General features: G+C 41.2%; 1 protein-coding gene across 5 annotated transcripts in view; it reads right to left on the bottom strand.

Annotated features, from left to right (window-relative positions):
• The window catches only part of thsd7a (thrombospondin type 1 domain containing 7A), a 339,030-nt gene extending 324,924 nt beyond the window's left edge, over window positions 1-14,106 (bottom strand). For 3 of the 5 annotated variants that reach the window (XM_062957499.1, XM_062957495.1, XM_062957498.1), the window contains exon 1: window positions 13,775-14,106. The gene's annotated coding sequence lies outside the window, so the exon portion shown is untranslated. The remainder of the gene's footprint in view (window positions 1-13,774) is intronic. The other 2 variants (XM_062957497.1, XM_008112588.3) reach the window with 1 other exon arrangement.
• Between the last annotated feature and the right edge of the window lie 2,926 nt (window positions 14,107-17,032).

Below are 17,032 nucleotides of genomic sequence, written 5' to 3'. Positions count from 1 at the left end.
AGCTATGACCAAAAGAATCAGTAATATGAAAACAAGTATTACAGTAAAATATAAGATCACGAAGATTAATTTTTAAAGACATATCAATATATCATATCACACACACATACTATACCTTGAAATATCTTTACTGAATTTAATTTCTTATAAGAGGCAATTAATCTCATTTAATCTCATGTGTGATTTGCTTTTATTGCAACTCTAGACATATTAACAACAACTGACTTTGCTGAACTAGATCGCAAATATAATTTTTTTATCCCTATCATTAAAGATAGCTACAGGCAATAAACATCTTACGAAGTATTTAGCTCTTGGGATTTCATAAATATAATCCATAATGTAGTGTCCTCAACCACTTGATTTAAACAAATATAGAGTGGCTGTTCTCTGAAAATACAGCCACACCTTTATGTATTGTGTCTTTAACAAAAAAAAATGTGATTCCAGAAGCAAAAATAACAGGAAAGGAAAAAGGATAGCTTCCTAGAGCACAAAAATTACATCTTTCAGCAAACTTTTTATTAAAAATCAAGGCATATGCTCTTGTGAAATGGAACCACCATGTAATTTAAGTCTTATATAACTAAACAAAAGCAATTACAACCTTCCATAGACCACCTGAAAACATCTTCTAAAATGCATCAAGGGATGAGGTTTTTTTTAAAAAAAAAAAACTCAAAGCTTCCAGTTATGATTTCCATTTGGCTGGCCAAACATAAATCTGTTTATCCAGTACTCCTTCACCATCTTCCCATAGCTGATGTTGCTAACGGTTTCCAGCCAGACAAGAGTACAAGAAACAAAAGGGTGGGTATAACAAGGAGCTTCTTTGAGCTCTTCTACATAGGCACTAAAATCCAGCTTGAAGCTATCTTGATGTCAGGGTGTGTAGGAAACATTCCTCCCTAATACACTCTCAGATAGATATCCATCTGGAAACAGTGTGATAAGAAGGTATGGTTGCTTACCTGTAACTGTTTCTTTCAGTGGTCACCTCTGGAATTCACACCTGTGGTATCTCCAGCATCCACGCAGCTGTTTCAGATGATCTCTTGCAAAGCTTTTTCCTAATTGAGGACTCCAGCCCCGCCCCTCCCCAGTAATAAAGCCAGGCTGCAGGGTTTGAGGCCTTAGTTCTGTCCCGCGAAAAGCAGTCGCACTAGGCATGACAAATGTGGGGAGGATGGGCGGGTTGTGTGAATTCCTGAAGTGACCACTGGAAGAAACACAGTTACAGGTAAGCAACCTTACCTTCTTCTGCATAGTCACTCTGGAATCCACACCTGTGGTAGACTAGCGAGCTTAGTGACGGATGGTGGGTGTCATGCTAGTGTGGAAAAAAGGATTGCCCTTCCAAAATTTGCATCCCTTTTGGCTGCCAGATCCAATTTGTAATGCGTAATAAAAGTGTGCGGTGTCGACCAAATGGCCACAAGGCAAATGTCATCTAATGGCACTCCATGCAAAAATGCCATTGAGGCAGCCATTGCTCGGGTGGAATGTGCATGGATCTGAACAGATAAGTCCAGTCCTTCCATCTCATAAGCTAATCGGATAGTTGAAGGGATTATAGGACAAGAGGATTTAGAATGGTTAGAAGAAGAGAGTAAAGATATAGATATGAAATTCTTCATAGGGAAAACCAGGAATTCGGAGAAGAAATGGTATAATAAAATAGGGAACCCCTTTTTAAAAAATATATTAGAAATTTGGGCCAAGTATGAAGAAAAACTAATACCACCAATCTCCCCATTAACACCGGTGTTAATTACAAAAAAATTCCCAATGAATCTCAAAAGGAGTTAGAAAGAACATTTAAAGAAAAAGGAATGATGAAATTAAAGGATTGGGAATCAAAAATGAAGAATCTAGGAGAAATAAGGAATCAACTATCAGGGAGTATTGGGTGGTATAAAGTTCTTCAATTGGAAAGATGGGCAAGGGAAATAGGAAAGAAATATAAGGGAGATAGAGAACTTACAAAATTTGAGAAGATGATTAGTCAAAGGGGGGGAAGGGAAGGAAAAGAAAGAACCAAAGGTATAACAAGTGATATTTACAAATTGCTAATAGATAAAGAGCAGGAGCAGGATCACCTTAAAGAAATGTGGGAGTTAGATTGCAATAAGGAAATACACCCTCAAATCTGGAAAGAAATGTGGAATATGCGTATATTAAAAAACATGTCTATAAGAATAAAAGAGAATTATTATAAAGTGGTTTGGAGATGGTACCTCACACCAATTAGATTAAATCAAATTGATAAGAAATACTCTAAGCAGTGCTGGAGGGACTGCCAGGAAAATGGTACATATATACATATGTGGTGGTCCTGTAAATATGTTCAAAAATTTTGGGAGAACGTTTTTAAAGAAATAAAGGGAATCACCAAAACAGAAATAATAGGAACGCCTGAAATAGCACTGTTGTCATTTATGGATAATATTCAAGTACCAAAAGAGTTAAAGGAACTAATTGCCAATTTGCTAACAGCAGCAAGATTGTTAATAGCCAAAAAATGGAAAGGTAGTGAGGAGTGCCAATTGGAAGAATGGTATAAGGAGATTTGGGATATTGCGATAAATGATAAATTGACATGTAAGATTAAAATTAAAAGAGGGATATTAAAAAAGGATGATTTTGGGAAGATATGGGGAAAATTTATAGAGTTTGTATATGTAGAAGGTAAGGGGAAAAAACCTGTAAAAGAAACAATTGAATTTTGGAAATAAATATTGTAATTGGCTGGTCTGGGGTGAAGGGATAGCACTAGGTGAGGGGTAATAAAAGGTAAATAATATGAGTATGTAATATAGAGTGAAAATACTATGAGCTTGATATACATAACTCTGTATTGCAAATTTGTTTAAGAATGTATAAGTTTTAAGTATAAATAAAAAAAAATTAATAAAAAAAAAACAATCTTGGTGATTTCCGCAATGGATCTGTGCGATGTACATAAAAAGATAGCTCTACACACATTGAGGAGGAAGTTTACTCTCCTTGGGAGGAGGCAGGAGCATGGCAGGAAGAGGCCCTCCCCCTGCCTGCTGAGGCAAATGCGGCGGCAAAAGGGTTGGGGGCTCTAAAGGACGCACTGCCGCTGCCAAGGGAAGGGAGGATTGCGCAATAGACGCGCCAGAAGCTGGAAGTTGGTTTGACTTCAGTCTGCACTTAGTTGGTGCCGGCTCTGCCCCTTCCTGAGCCTCTGTCGGAGGGGTGGAAGATCTTTTTGCCGCCTTTTTCCCTCCTGCCAAAGCGGCAAGCGAGGAAGGAGGTGAGTCTGTGCTTAAAGTAGCTTGCGTCTGTACAGACGCGGCAGCGCGCGAGGGAGCCGGCGACACAAAACACAGAGGGGATGGGGTCTCCCTGGGGCAGCTTCCCCCCCACACCCCATGCACTTAAGGGCTGCAGTAGGAGCCATACTGGCCTTAACAGGAAGGAATTTCCAAGTTTGCAAAGTCCAAGGGATAAAGAGGAGTCCTTAGCCAATTCCAAAAATCCAAAGTCGAGGAGATACAATCTGATGTTGCTGCTTTCACAGACGAAAAGAACTAAGGCCTCAAGCCCTGCAGTCTGGCTTTATTACTGGGGAGGGGCAGGGCTGGAGTCCTCAATTAGGCAAAAGCTTTGCAAGAGATCATCCGAAACAGCTGCGTGGATGCTGGAGGTACCACAGGTGTGGATTCCAGAGTGACCACTGAGAAGAAACTCACTTTCAGTTCCAGATCAAGCCATAAAATTCACTGAAACCCTTCTGTTTATAACCACTCAAGAGGGAGAAATCGAATGTCAAATGAGAAGTACTCATGTAAACAGGATTAATGTTGGAGCAGTAGCAGAGACAAATCAAATACACAACCCAGCCAGAAGGTAAACAAAGGCATGGGAACACTTGATTTCACAGCCTTCAAATGTTGGGAATATGTTTTATATGTGAGGAGGGATGAAAAAATAATCCTGAATTTTGACTGATTCACAGCCACAGAATCTGTGTGGACTCTCTTGCATCTTCCTGCTGATTCCTGGGGCATCTGCAAAAGTTCAAAAGTGAACTGGATCTGTATAATCCACATTTTGATCTGGATTACATAACTGTGTGGATGCAACTTAGGTCAGAGGGTTTGTTAATTGAAGTTCACCTGTATTCTTATATCTGCCTTCCATAAAGCCAGTATTTACTGTTTGGAAATACCAGATTGTGAGCCTTGTAGGGGGAGAATTCTTAGATTAATAGAATCATAGGGTTGGAAGAGACCTCATGGGCCATCCAGAATTAGACACAGTATTCCAGGTGTGGTATGACCAAGGCAGAATAGAGGGGTAGCATGGCTTCCCTAGATCTAGACATTATACTCCTATTTATGCAGACCAAAATCCCATTGGCTTTTTTAGCTGCCACATGACATTGTTGGCTCATGTTTAATTTGTTCTCCACAAGGTTTCCAAGATCTTTTTAAATGTACTGCTATCGAGCCAGGCGTTCCCCATTCTGTATCTTTTCATTTCATTTTTTCTGCCTAAGTCGAGTATCTTGCATTTGTCCCTGATGAACTTCATTTTGTTAGTTTCAACCTATCTCTCTAATCTGTTAGGATTGTTTTGAATTCTGCTCTTGTTGTTGTTTTGCACCTTCAAGCCATTTCCAATTTATGGCAGCCCTATCACAGAGTTTTCTTGGCAAGATGTGTTTAGAAGCTGTTTGCCATTATATTCCACTGAGAACGAGAGACTGTAATTTACCAAAGGTCACTCAACCATAGTTCTGACTCCTTTTACTGACTATTTCAAAGTAAAGGAAATTCCACCTTTTTTAGTTCAACAATTTGTACTATTTTTTCCAAAGTTGCTAATAATATACCTGTATCTACTTTTATGAAGCTGTTACAATCAAATGTGAAAAATAATCTAAACATCATTAACAGATAAATATGCTGTGGATCAAACAGAAAAGGGAACAATTTTATCATATCATCCAGAACTGATGAAATCTCATTCCACTTACTTGATAGGGAAATAAATTAAAAAATGGAATTATCGCCTTCACTAAATTATCACCTACAGCATAATCCATAAGAAACAATTATTTCTTTCATAGCAATTATGTTTCTCTGCTCTAGTTACACCAATAATAATCATTCAGTCAGCCAAATCCATAAGCAAACAATATCAATCAAAAGCAATTTTCATCATGCAGTCATTTTGTTTATGCAAAGAAACATATTTGTTTGTCAAGAGACAATGAACAACCTCAGAAAGAGCTCACAAAGGTAACAAGATTTTAGAAAAACATTGGCCCTATCTACATACAATATAAACCAGACTTCCAGAGAATAGTGGCTTGCCATGAACAAGGCATGCATTGATACACATCCCCTATTCATTCACATTTAGAGTAATCTACACTGAAGAATTAATGCAGTCCGACAGCACTTTAACTGCCATGGCTCAATCCTATGGAATCATGAGAGTTGCAGTTTTACAAGGTCTTTACATTCTCTGCCAAAATATGTTGGTGCCGCACCAAACTTCAATTCTCACTATTCGAGAACATTGGGATATACCGTGTTTCCCCCAAAATAAGACAGTGACTTATATTAATTTTTGCTCCCAAAGATGTGCTAGGTCTTATTTTTAGAGGATGGCTTATTTTTCCATGAAGAAAAATTCATATTTATTATGTACTATACAGTAGTTGTCATCACAAACCAGCAAAACCACACAAACTATGAATCCTATCAAGAATTTCTTGTTACAGTAAAAGCCCCGCTCATCCGAGCCCCGCTCGTCCAAGCCTCCATGCAATCCGGGCTGCAAAGGCCCTCCCCGTTCACCTGCTCGCTGGCTGGCTAGGTGTGCGTGTTGCTAGGTACATAGCAAGCTACCTAGCAACATGCAGGGGGCACCTCCCAAGGGGCGAGCGCCCCATGCGTGTTGCTAAGTAGCTTGCTATCTACCTAGCAACACGCACGGCTGGCTCCTTCGCCGCGCCGGTGCGACGAAGGAGCCGAGGCACGGGCAGGCGGGTGAACGGGGAGGGCTTTTGCGGCCCTTCCCCTTCACCTGTTCAACGGCTGGCCCAAACGCCCGCCGAAGGGAGAAGTTTCCTCTCTGTTCGGCGGGTGCTTGGACCCAAAGAAGCGGCACGCTTCCCTGGATCCAAGCCCCGGCCGAACAGAGAGGAAGCCTCTCAGTTTGGCGGGTGCTTGGACCCAGAGAAGTGGCACGCTTCCCTGGATCCAAGGCCCGGCCAAACGGAGAGTCTTCCTCTCCCTTTGGCAGCTGCTTGCACCCAGGGAAGCGGCACGCTTCGCACTTCCCGGGTCCAAGCGGCCGTCAAAGGGAGAGGAAACCTGGTAATCTGAGTGATCTGGGTTGATCGAGCTGAGGTCCGCCCGTTTAACACGGACTACCGGGTTCTACTGTACTACCATTATTTCCATGTACAACAATCTATGGTACATACATTTACCGATCCTGCATAATCCGGTGTTATGTTCGACGGACATGCTTCCAAACAAAAACTTTGCTAGGTCTTACTTTCAGGGGAGGCCTTATATTTAGCAATTCAGCAAAACCTCTAGTAGGTCTTATTTTCAGGGGATGTCTTATTTTTGGGGAAACAGGGTAGCAGATAAAGTGTTGCCAAACTGTAGTACTTCTATTGTGTAAAGGCACCCTTGTTTACCCAGGCTTAGACCCTCCCATAAGTGGGAGGAAACATATTGGATTGAATGGGACTGCATGCATCAGCACACATTTCATGAGCCACAATTCTCTGGCATTCCGGCCTATTGATTCACACAAATGTGAGCACTGTAGATCAGTTCTTGTCTAGAAGACTATACACCATCTTTTAGCAGTTGTCCTGGGCAACAAGCCAAGAATGCAAAATTAAAGCAGAACTCATGGTCAGTGATATCAAATGCTCCTGACAGAGCAAATAATCTAACACCCTCAGTGACTAAGCACAGACTTGCAAGGACCTTGTCTTATGCTGATAAACCAGAAGGAGAAAGCAGGTGGACCGATCAGAGATGCTGTGCTAGCACAGCATTAGCTGCAAGATGACTCCTGTGAATAAAACAAGCATTAATCCAGAGTGACTCATTTACTCTTCGTAAATGTCCAAACGCTCATCTGGAAAAATGTGAAAGGAGATTAGAGTCATGTACCTGGCCTGCTTCTGTTCTCCACCACTTGCTATCACCACCCATCAACCTTTAGAAAATGACTGGAACCATTCAATCTTTAAAAAGTCTGCAGAAAAGCACTCAGCAACGTTCAAAGTAATGGTAAAGTCTTTGGTTTTACTTATGTTGTTTGTTCTATGTCGTCGGGTATGTGGCCTTTTAGATTGTGTCAGATTTCAACTCCACTTTGATTCTCATTTAAGAGAGGAAAGCAGGCTATGAATATACTAACAATAGCAGCTACTGGGTTGTTGTATGTTATCCGGGCTATATGGCCATGTTCCAGAAGTATTCTCTCCTGATGTTTCGCCCAAATCTATGGCATCCTCAGAGGTAGTGAGGTACCTGTGGGCGAAACGTCAGGAGAGAATACTTCTGGAAAATGGCCATACAGCCCAGAAAACATACAACAACCCTGTGATCCCAGCCATGAAAGCCTTCGACAACACAATAGCGGCTACTGAGTCCCTTCGGATGAGAAGGGCATATTACTGCATATGCATGTATTTGACTAAGTTTTTGTGGGATCATTACTTGTGTATATGTGTGTTAAGGGAAAAACACCTGGTCAATTACAACTCATAGTTGAGTAATTAGAACCATCAAGGTTAACAAGCTTGAACCACTCCCTGAATGGGGAATGTTTGCAATGTTTTTTGGGACTTACTGAATCCTGGCAAAGAGCCTACTATGCTTGTCTCCTTGCACCATTGAAGAAATCTCCAAAGAAGATGCATGAATTTAATGCAAAGAACTTTATGTGAGTTTTGTTGCTTCAAATGTACTGAGTTATTTTGAAGCTTGAGGTTTTGTGTTTTTGAAGCTGCTTGTTTAATTTTCTCCTTGACTCTGCTACTTAAGAGTCAACTTTGATTTTTCCATTTTCCTGGCTTGTTTCTTGTGCTCATTGTGGATGCACAAAAGGGCTGGATAAGTCTGGACAGGACTTGCACGCAGTTTGTTTTTTCAACAAACCCGTAACAGGGCGGGATAGAAGTGATGGAAATAATAATAATAATAATAATAATAATAATAATAATAATAATAATAATAATGCTTCTAGTCCTGGTCCTATCATCCCTACTGAACCATGAATGTTAGGAGTTACAGTCCAACAACATTGGGAAGCTGTTGGATTCCCATTCCTGGCTATGCTATAGAACTATGAGAGTTGTACTTTTACAAGGTCTTTAGTAGAGATGGGCTTTCGGGACTTACCTTGCTCTGTTTCGTGTCCCAGCTTTCGTCAAGGCCCTGATCCGTTTTTGTTTGTTCTCCCAAAATCGGGAGGTCAAACATTTGTTTTGTTTTGTTTCGTTTCTTTTTTTATCGGAGGGAGGGGTGAGGCGCCGGCCAAGGTCACAGCAACAGCCAGCCCCGCTCAAATGCCCGGTAAGGAGCCAGGCAAAGGGAGGGGGGAGGCACAGGATGACCAAGCCACCCCCAACCTCCACCCCCACCCCCCAGCCAGGCGTGTACATAGGCCCAAAGCCTGCACTCATAGGCCCGAGGGCCCGGGCCTACAGGTGCAGGCTTTGGACCAGGCCTAGCCGGGCCTCACAGGGCCTACAGCTAATTGGACTGTAAGTCCTGCAAGGCCCACACGCCTAGGCCCAAACCCTGCACTCGTAAGCCTGGGACAATATCGTCCAAATGGACAATACAAAACAGAAACACAAATGAAACAAATGAGACAAATACCACAAACATCACTAGTCTTTAGCTTAGAGTGCTGGTGCTTCATCAAACTACAAACATCAGCACTGAGCCATGGTAACTAAAAGTGGTGTCAAACTGCAGTCATCCTGCAGGTCTAGATGCAACCAGAGTCATCCAAACATTATCAGAAACAGTTGTCACAATACAGGAGCCCCCCACTTTCTGAGGACTCCTTTTTCAACATATTGATATTTCAACAGATCTAAATTATAACCCATGTCACACACTTTCAACCCCTGGTCTGTTCTTTTGACCATGCAGGGCTTTTTTCCTCCTCTCAATGGATTCATTGATATCTTTTTTTTTCTCTCAATCAACATGATGCCATCTTCTGCTCAGTCTTGCTTCGAAAGCTAATAAATAAATAAATCTTTATTTATATCCCGCTTTTCTCCCTCACAGGACCCAAAGAAAAGACTGGGGGTTAGAGCTAAACTGCCAAATAATGCAGTTTGAACTACATATATGGTCACTGTGGTCCTATATCATACAGTTCAAACTACATTATTTGACAGTGTAGATCCAGCCAAAGTTTTACTTTCCAACCATTTCCACTTTTGGACAGCATCCGTGTCCCTAATCCATCAAAAAGGTACAAGATGCCTTATTTAGTCTCGATACTATCTTCCTATACACATTCCACTTTATTCATCCTCAGAAAAAGAAATACAATAGAGTCTCACTTATTCAACATAAACGGGCCGGCAGAATGTTGGATAAGCGAGTATGTTGGATAATGAGGGATTAAGGAAAAGCCTATTAAACATCAAATTAGGTTATGATTTTACAAATTAAGCACCAAAACATCACGTTATACAACAAATTTGACAGAAAAAGTGGTTCATTACACATTAATGCTATGTAGTAATTACTGTATTTACGAATTTAGCACCAAAATATCACAATGCATCGAAAACATTGACTACAAAAATGCATTGGATAATCCAGAACATTGGATAAGTGAGTGTTGGATAAGTGAGACTCTACTGTATCTTTTTTTTCTCTCTCAATTAACTTGATGCCATCTTCTGCTATCTTGCTTTGAAAGCTAATAAATAAATAAATCTTTATTTATATTCAGCTTTTCTTCCTTACAAGACCCAAAGAAAAGACTGGGGGTTGGAGCTATACTGCCAAATGATGCAGTTTGAACTACATATATGGTCACTGTGGTCCTATATAATACAGTTCAAATTGCATTATTTGACAGTGTAGATCCAGCCAAAGTTTTACTTTCCAACCATTTCCACTTTTGGACAGCATCCTTGTCCCTAAACCATCAAAAAGGTACAAGATGTCTCATTTAGTCCGGATTTATCTACCTTCCTATAAACATTCCACTTTATTCATCCTCAGAAAAGGAAATAATGTGATAATGGGAAAGTAAGGCTTTAAGATGCCTAAACACCAGTTTTTGCAAAGCAGAGGTGGAATTGAGATTCCTCAAAGTGGAATCTGCTACATATCTGCTCTCTTCCCCATAAATCCTATCTGGTTCTAGTGTTCCTTGAAACCATGACTAGGACTTACGGCTTTCCCTCATGCTTTCCATTAGCAGTTGCTGCAAATACCAAAGGCTTGGAAGCAGCAGCAAGGTGTTTGAGGAGGATTGATTCACATATAACCGACCCAGAAAGTTCCATTACTTTATCCAACAATTATGGCTGTATTAAATATAGTTGTATGCAGCTGAATAGAGTTATTTATAGTTGTACTTTGTTTAGCAAATAAAGTCAGCTTGTACACTTTGCTATCTTTTTGGTCGCAGGTGAAGCCCTTTTTATTTCAGCAAGATTCTGATCATTCATCGTTAAGAAGAGAAGAGTTTATATAGCACTGTACTCCTTTAAAAGTAGAATTTTAAATTGTTTTGATTCAGCTGTTAGTTTTTAATCTCAACTTCGTATATACTTTAACTGTATGCATTTTAATGGTAACTTTTTTGCTTTTCATAAAAGGTCTGCAAGAAACGCCTGAAGCAGTATTAAGGGGCTGTAGGATTCCCATTCTTGGATTGAACGTAAGATAATAATAGGACCAAATGGCCATACTTATTATTGATAGATGGAACACTTGAACAGTGGGAGGGCACCATCTTATCCTTAGCCTTTAGCTGCAAAATGTTTTGAACTGATTCTTGTAGGTGACTCCTAAAGTATCACAACGTCATGAAGTTGCAGGCCTAAGCTTTGGGCAAGTCACACACCCTCAGCCTCAATAACCCTGTGATAGGATCACTTTAGAGTTATCATAAATTGGAAACGACTAGAAGGTGCACAATAACAACATCCCAGCGAACTCTGAGGAACATACTTGCAAGTGATCATATACAATAATACAACATAAACATCAATCTCACGTTTTCCAAAATGAGGAATAAACCCCATGGAGTACAGTGGCACTTTCAAATAAATTTGAATTATCTTTGAGGCTGCATGTTTCCCATCTTTAGTCCCTTTTTACTAGGGATAATTAACATTGAGCTACATCACTTTCAAATAAACGTGCACATGATTTGGAATGCTCCACTGTCTTCTCATAGGAAAAGGCATTCATTCATTCATTTTATGTACTATACTTCTAGTATGGAGCCGTGCATACAAAATCTAAATTACCGATGGTTTTTCTAACTCTGAAAAAATACAATTTAAAAACTTTTGATTCTTCGTCCCTGCCTTTTGTAACATCTCTGCCTGATGAAAAGCCTTGAAGGTCTTGAAAATTTTAACCAACCAATTTGCTTTTTTATAAAAATATCTCCACCATAAGGGCAATGAATATAAAGAGGGAGGGAGAAAGACCCTGTCTGCACCGCCAGATAATGCAATTTTAAACAGTGTAGGAAAAGGTAAAGATTTTCCCTTGTCCGACTCTGGGGTGGGAGGGTGCTCATCTCCATTTCTAAGTCAAAGAGCCGGCGTTGTCCATAGACAACTCCAAGGTCATGTTGCCGGCATGACTGCATGGAACGCCGTTATCTTCCTGCCAGAACGGTACCTATCGATCTCACATTTGCATGTTTTCGAACTGCCAGGTTGGCAAAAGCTGGGGCTAACAGCAGGAGCTCACCCTGTTCCCCGGTTTTGAACCGCCCATCTTTTGGTCAACAATTTCAGCAGCCCAGCGGTTTAACCCGCTGTGCCACCAGGGAACGGGGCCACAAAACAAAGGGGGTCTGATGGTGTCCTGTAAATTAACATACTCCATTTAGCATTACCTTTTGTGTAATTATAATCCACTCTTCATGAATTGTACCAGGGAAATCTGACATCTGTTTTACAGCCAGTGCTGCACTCATTCTATGAACAGTGGCATTCCAAACTCTGTTTTTCCAGGTGTTTTGACTTCAATTTCCACAGCTACTTATCATTATTTAAGGCAGCTGAGGCTTCTGAAGTTGATCCAAAACACCTGGAGGACTAGAGTTTGGTCACCACTGATCTACACTGTCCAGTGAATGCAGTTTGGTCCCTTGAACTGCCATGGCTTAATGCTACAAAATCATGGTTGCAGTTTGGTGAGGCATCCGAGTAGGATCAAGACCTTGCCAAACTACAACCTCCACGAGGTCATACCCTAGAGCAGGAACGGGCAAACTTGGGCCCTCCAGGTGGTTTGGACTTCAACTCCCACAATTCCTAACAGCCGGTAGGCTGTTAGGAATTGTGGGAGTTGAAGTCCAAACCACCTGGAGGGCCCAAGTTTGCCCGTGCCTGCCCTAGACCCATGACAGCAGTTCAAGTGGGGTCAAAATACTGTAGAGTCTCACTTATCCAACGTTCTGGATTTTCCAACGCATTTTTGTAGTCAATGTTTTCAATGCATTGTGATATTTTGGTGCTAAATTCGTAAATACAGTAATTATTACATAGCATTAATGTGTAATGAACTACTTTTTCTGTCAAATTTATTTATTTATATATTTACAGCATTTACATTCCGCCCTTCTCACCCCGAAGGGGACTCAGGGTGGATCACATTGCACACATAAAGGCAAACAGTCAATGCCATGACATAGAACAGAGACCGAGACAAGACGCAGGCACCGGGCTGACCTCGAACTCATGACCTCTTGGTCAAAGTGATTTGTTGATTTGTTGCAGCTGGCTTGCTTTCCAGCCTGCGCCACAGCCCGGTCCTAAATTTGTTGAATACAGTAGAGTCTCGCTTATCCAACATTCTGGATTATCCAACGCATTTTTGTAGTCAATGTTTTCAATACATCGTGATATTTTGGTGCTAAATTTGTAAATACAGTAATTACTACATAGCATTACTGCGTATTGAACTACTTTTTCTGTCAAATTTGTTGTATAACATGATGTTTTGGTGCTTAATTTGTAAAATCATAACCTAATTTGATGTTTAATAGGCTTTTCCTTAATCCCTCCTTATTATCCAACATATTCGCTTATCCAACATTCTGCCGGCCTGTTTATGTTGGATAAGTGAGACTCTACTGTAACATATTTTGCTGCTTAATTTGTAAAATCATAACCTATTTTGATGTTTAATAGGCTTTTCCTTAATCCCTCCTTATTATCCAACATATTTGCTTATCCAATGTTCTGCCGGCCCGTTTATGTTAAATAACTGAGACTCTACTGTGCATTCATTCTACCTTTTAGTTGCACCCTGAGTCTTGGCCTCTTCCTCATTCCTGCTGTCTTAAGAATCAATCAGTGCAGTTTGACCCCATTTAAACAGCCTGGCTCGTGGATTCATCGGCGTCTGGAGAGGCTCCAGACCTTGTAATACTACAACTCCCCTGGTTCTAGAGCACTGAGTCAGGGCAGTGATGGGAATGCATCAATTCTACAGTGTAAGTGCAGCCTTTAAGTCCCAGCCGCAGTACTCACATCTCTTTGGACTGCTTGAAGCTGATCTTTCCTCCGCTCGTCTGCGGGATCCTAGAGCTCTCCCAACGCGCTCCAGCTTCTCCGACTTCCAGAGTGGTTTCTCTCTTCCCAGCCGCAATGCAGCTCCGTCCATTCCCTGCCTTTCCTCCTTCAGGGCAGCGTGCCAGGCGAGGATGTGCCAGCCCAGGGCCCCTTTCCCCGAGCCCCCGCCTAACGCAAGCGAGCCAAATGGGCTGGAAAGAGAAAGCGGGTCGCGCCCTTGGACGCTTGGGCGAAGGCGGACCGCGCTTCTCCTCCGTGCCCTTCCAGGAGTGACTACAGCCAGTGATTCCCAAACTCTAGTCCTCTAGGTATTTTGGACTTCAACTCCCAGAAGCCTCGGCTGCCGTAGATAACGATCAGGGACTGCGGGAGCTGAAGTCCAAAGCATCTGGGAGAGCAGAGTTGGAGAAACATTGAACGAAAGCATTTTGACCCCACTTGAACTGCGGGTGGCTCAGTGCTATGGGATCCTAGCATTGCTAAAGGAGTCATCGGTGGCGCAGCGGGTTAAACCGCTGAGCTGCTGTACTTGCTGACCGAAAGGTTGCCAGTTCCAATCCAGTGAGTGGAGTGAGCTCCCGCTGTTAGCCCCAGCTTCTGCCAAGCTAGCCATTCGAAAACATGCAAATGTGAGTAGACCACATGACCTTGGAGGTGTCTACGGACAACGCCGGCTCGTCAGCTTAGAAATGGAGATGAGCAACTAAAGAAGAATGGATATTAAAAATTATGTATATAAAGAACATGGATACACTGACATATTATTTGAAGACCCATCATGGTAAACCAAAAAAAGAAACAGATTGGACATTACTGACAACTTATATAGAACAAGAAGAACTTTTTACAAAAACATAACGTCTGAGTGGACTTATAATGATAACAAGTACAAAATACTCTATCACCTAGAAGAAAAGACGGGAAGTACAACTTTTTTTTCTTTTTCCTTTTTTCTTGTATGTTTTGGGCTTTTGGGGGGCTTTTTTTCTTGTTTTTAATCCTCTTCCAATTTTTCTTTCTTTTTTCTTTCTCACGTATTATATTTTTCTACCATGCAACAATTTTTATTTTTATCTCCATTGTTTTTTTTCTCTCCTTCTCCTCATCACACCCCCCCCTTTTCACTTTCTTTTCTATACTCATTATTGTTCTCACTCTTTTTATGTTCAAAAACACTTAATAAAAAATATTTTTTTAAAAAAGAAATGGAGATGAGCACCAACCCCTAGAGTCGGACACGACTAAACTTAATGTCAGGGGAAAACCTTTACCTTTACCTTAAGGTGGGGGGCCCTAGTTGCACAGCGTGTTAAAGCGCTGAGCTGCTGAACTTGCGGACCAAAAGGTCCCAGGTTCAAATCCTGGGAGCGGAATGAGCGCCCGCTGTTAGCCCCAGCTCCTGCCAACCTAGTAGTTTGAAAACATGCCAATGTGAGTAGATCAATAGGTACCGCTCCGACGGGAAGGTAACGGCGCTCCATGCAGTCGGCCACATGACCTTGGAGGTGTCTATGGACAATGCCAGCTCTTCGGCTTAGAAATGGAGAAGAGCACCAACCCCTAGAGTCAGACATGACTGGACTTAACGTCAGGGGAAAACCTTTACCTTTACCTCTCTGTTGGACAGAGAAGGCTCAAGACCTTGCAAAACTACAGCTTCAAGACTGAAGTTATAGCTTCAAGACTATAGCTTCAAAGACAGTTTTGATACCACATGCCATGATGTGATACAGTAGAGTCTCGCTTATCCACGCTCCGCTTATCCAAGGTTCTGTATTATCCAAGGCAGTTTGCCTTTTAGTAGTCAATGATTTTGTAGTCAATTTTTCAATAAATTACAAAATTTTGGTGCTAAATTCATAAATACAGTAATTATTGCATAATGTTATTGTGTACTGAACTGCTTTTTCTATCCATTTGTTGTAAAGCATGATGTTTTGGTGCTTAATTTGTAAAATCATAACATAATTTGATGTTTAATAGGCTTTTCCTTAATCCCTCCTTATTATCCAACATTTTTGCTTATCCAATGTTCTGCCAGCCCATTTATGTTGGATAAGTGAGACTCTACTGTACTATGAAATCCTAGGAGATATACTTTGACATAGTTTTTTGTCTTCTCTGCCCAAGAGTGCTGGTGTCTTAGCAAACTACAGCTCCCAAGACTCCACAGCATTTAGCAATAGCAGTTCAAGTGAACTATTGATATTACAGTAGAGTCTCGCTTATCCCACCTTCGCTTATCCAACATTCTGTATTATCCAACATAGTCTGTCTTTTAGTAGTCAATGTTTTTGTAATCAATGTTTTCAATACATTGCGATGCTTTGGTGCTAAATTCTCAAATACAGTAATTACTACATAATGTTACCATGTATTGATTGAACTGCTTTTTCTGTCAATTTGTTGTAAAACATTATGTTTTGGTGCTTAATTTGTAAAATCATAACTTAATTTGACATTTAATAGGCTTTTCCTTAATCCGTCCTTATTATCCAACATTTTTGCTTATCTAACGTTCTGCCGGCCTGTTTATGTTGGATAAAGCGAGACTCTACTGTATTATGTTTGTGCTGTTGAAGTCTTTCATGGCCGGAATCACTGAGTTGCTGCGAATTTTCCGTACTGTATGGCCATGTCCCAGAAGCATTGCCCATAGATGTGGGCAAAACGTCAGGAGAGAATGCTTCTGGAACATGGCCATACAGCCAGGAAAACTCACAGCAACCCATTCTTACGTTTATATTTACCTTGCTTTTTCTCTCCACAAGGAGACTCAACCCGCATTCATTCCTCAGTGTAGCCTGGGACAGAGGCTGTTTCCTACAAAATTTGAGGATGGCCCATAGAAAAAAGTGCTTTGCTGTATTATTATTATTTAGGCCACTCACTATTTATAGTATGGCGCCTTCTTTTGGAAGCATTGATAGCCTACATTTCTTGTTATGCATTTTCAAGTGATTTATGGTGATCACATCAGAACGGATGAGAATAAGAATTAGATTTAGGATGTGTACAGTTAGAATCATAGAATCAGAGTTGGAAGAGAACTTGTGGGCCATCCATTCCAACCCCTGCCAAGAAGCAGAAAAATGACATCCAAAGCACCCCCCACAGATGGCCATCCAGCCTCTGCTCAAAAGCCTCCAAAGAAGGAGCCTCCACCACACTCTGGGGCAGAGAGTTCCACTGCTGAACAGTTCTCACAGTTAGGAA

The sequence above is a fragment of the Anolis carolinensis genome, chromosome 6, assembly GCF_035594765.1.
Source record: "Anolis carolinensis isolate JA03-04 chromosome 6, rAnoCar3.1.pri, whole genome shotgun sequence".
Lineage (NCBI taxonomy): Eukaryota > Metazoa > Chordata > Lepidosauria > Squamata > Dactyloidae > Anolis > Anolis carolinensis.
The sequence above is the reverse complement of the archived record's forward strand: the minus strand, read 5'-3'. Positions and strand labels throughout refer to the sequence as shown.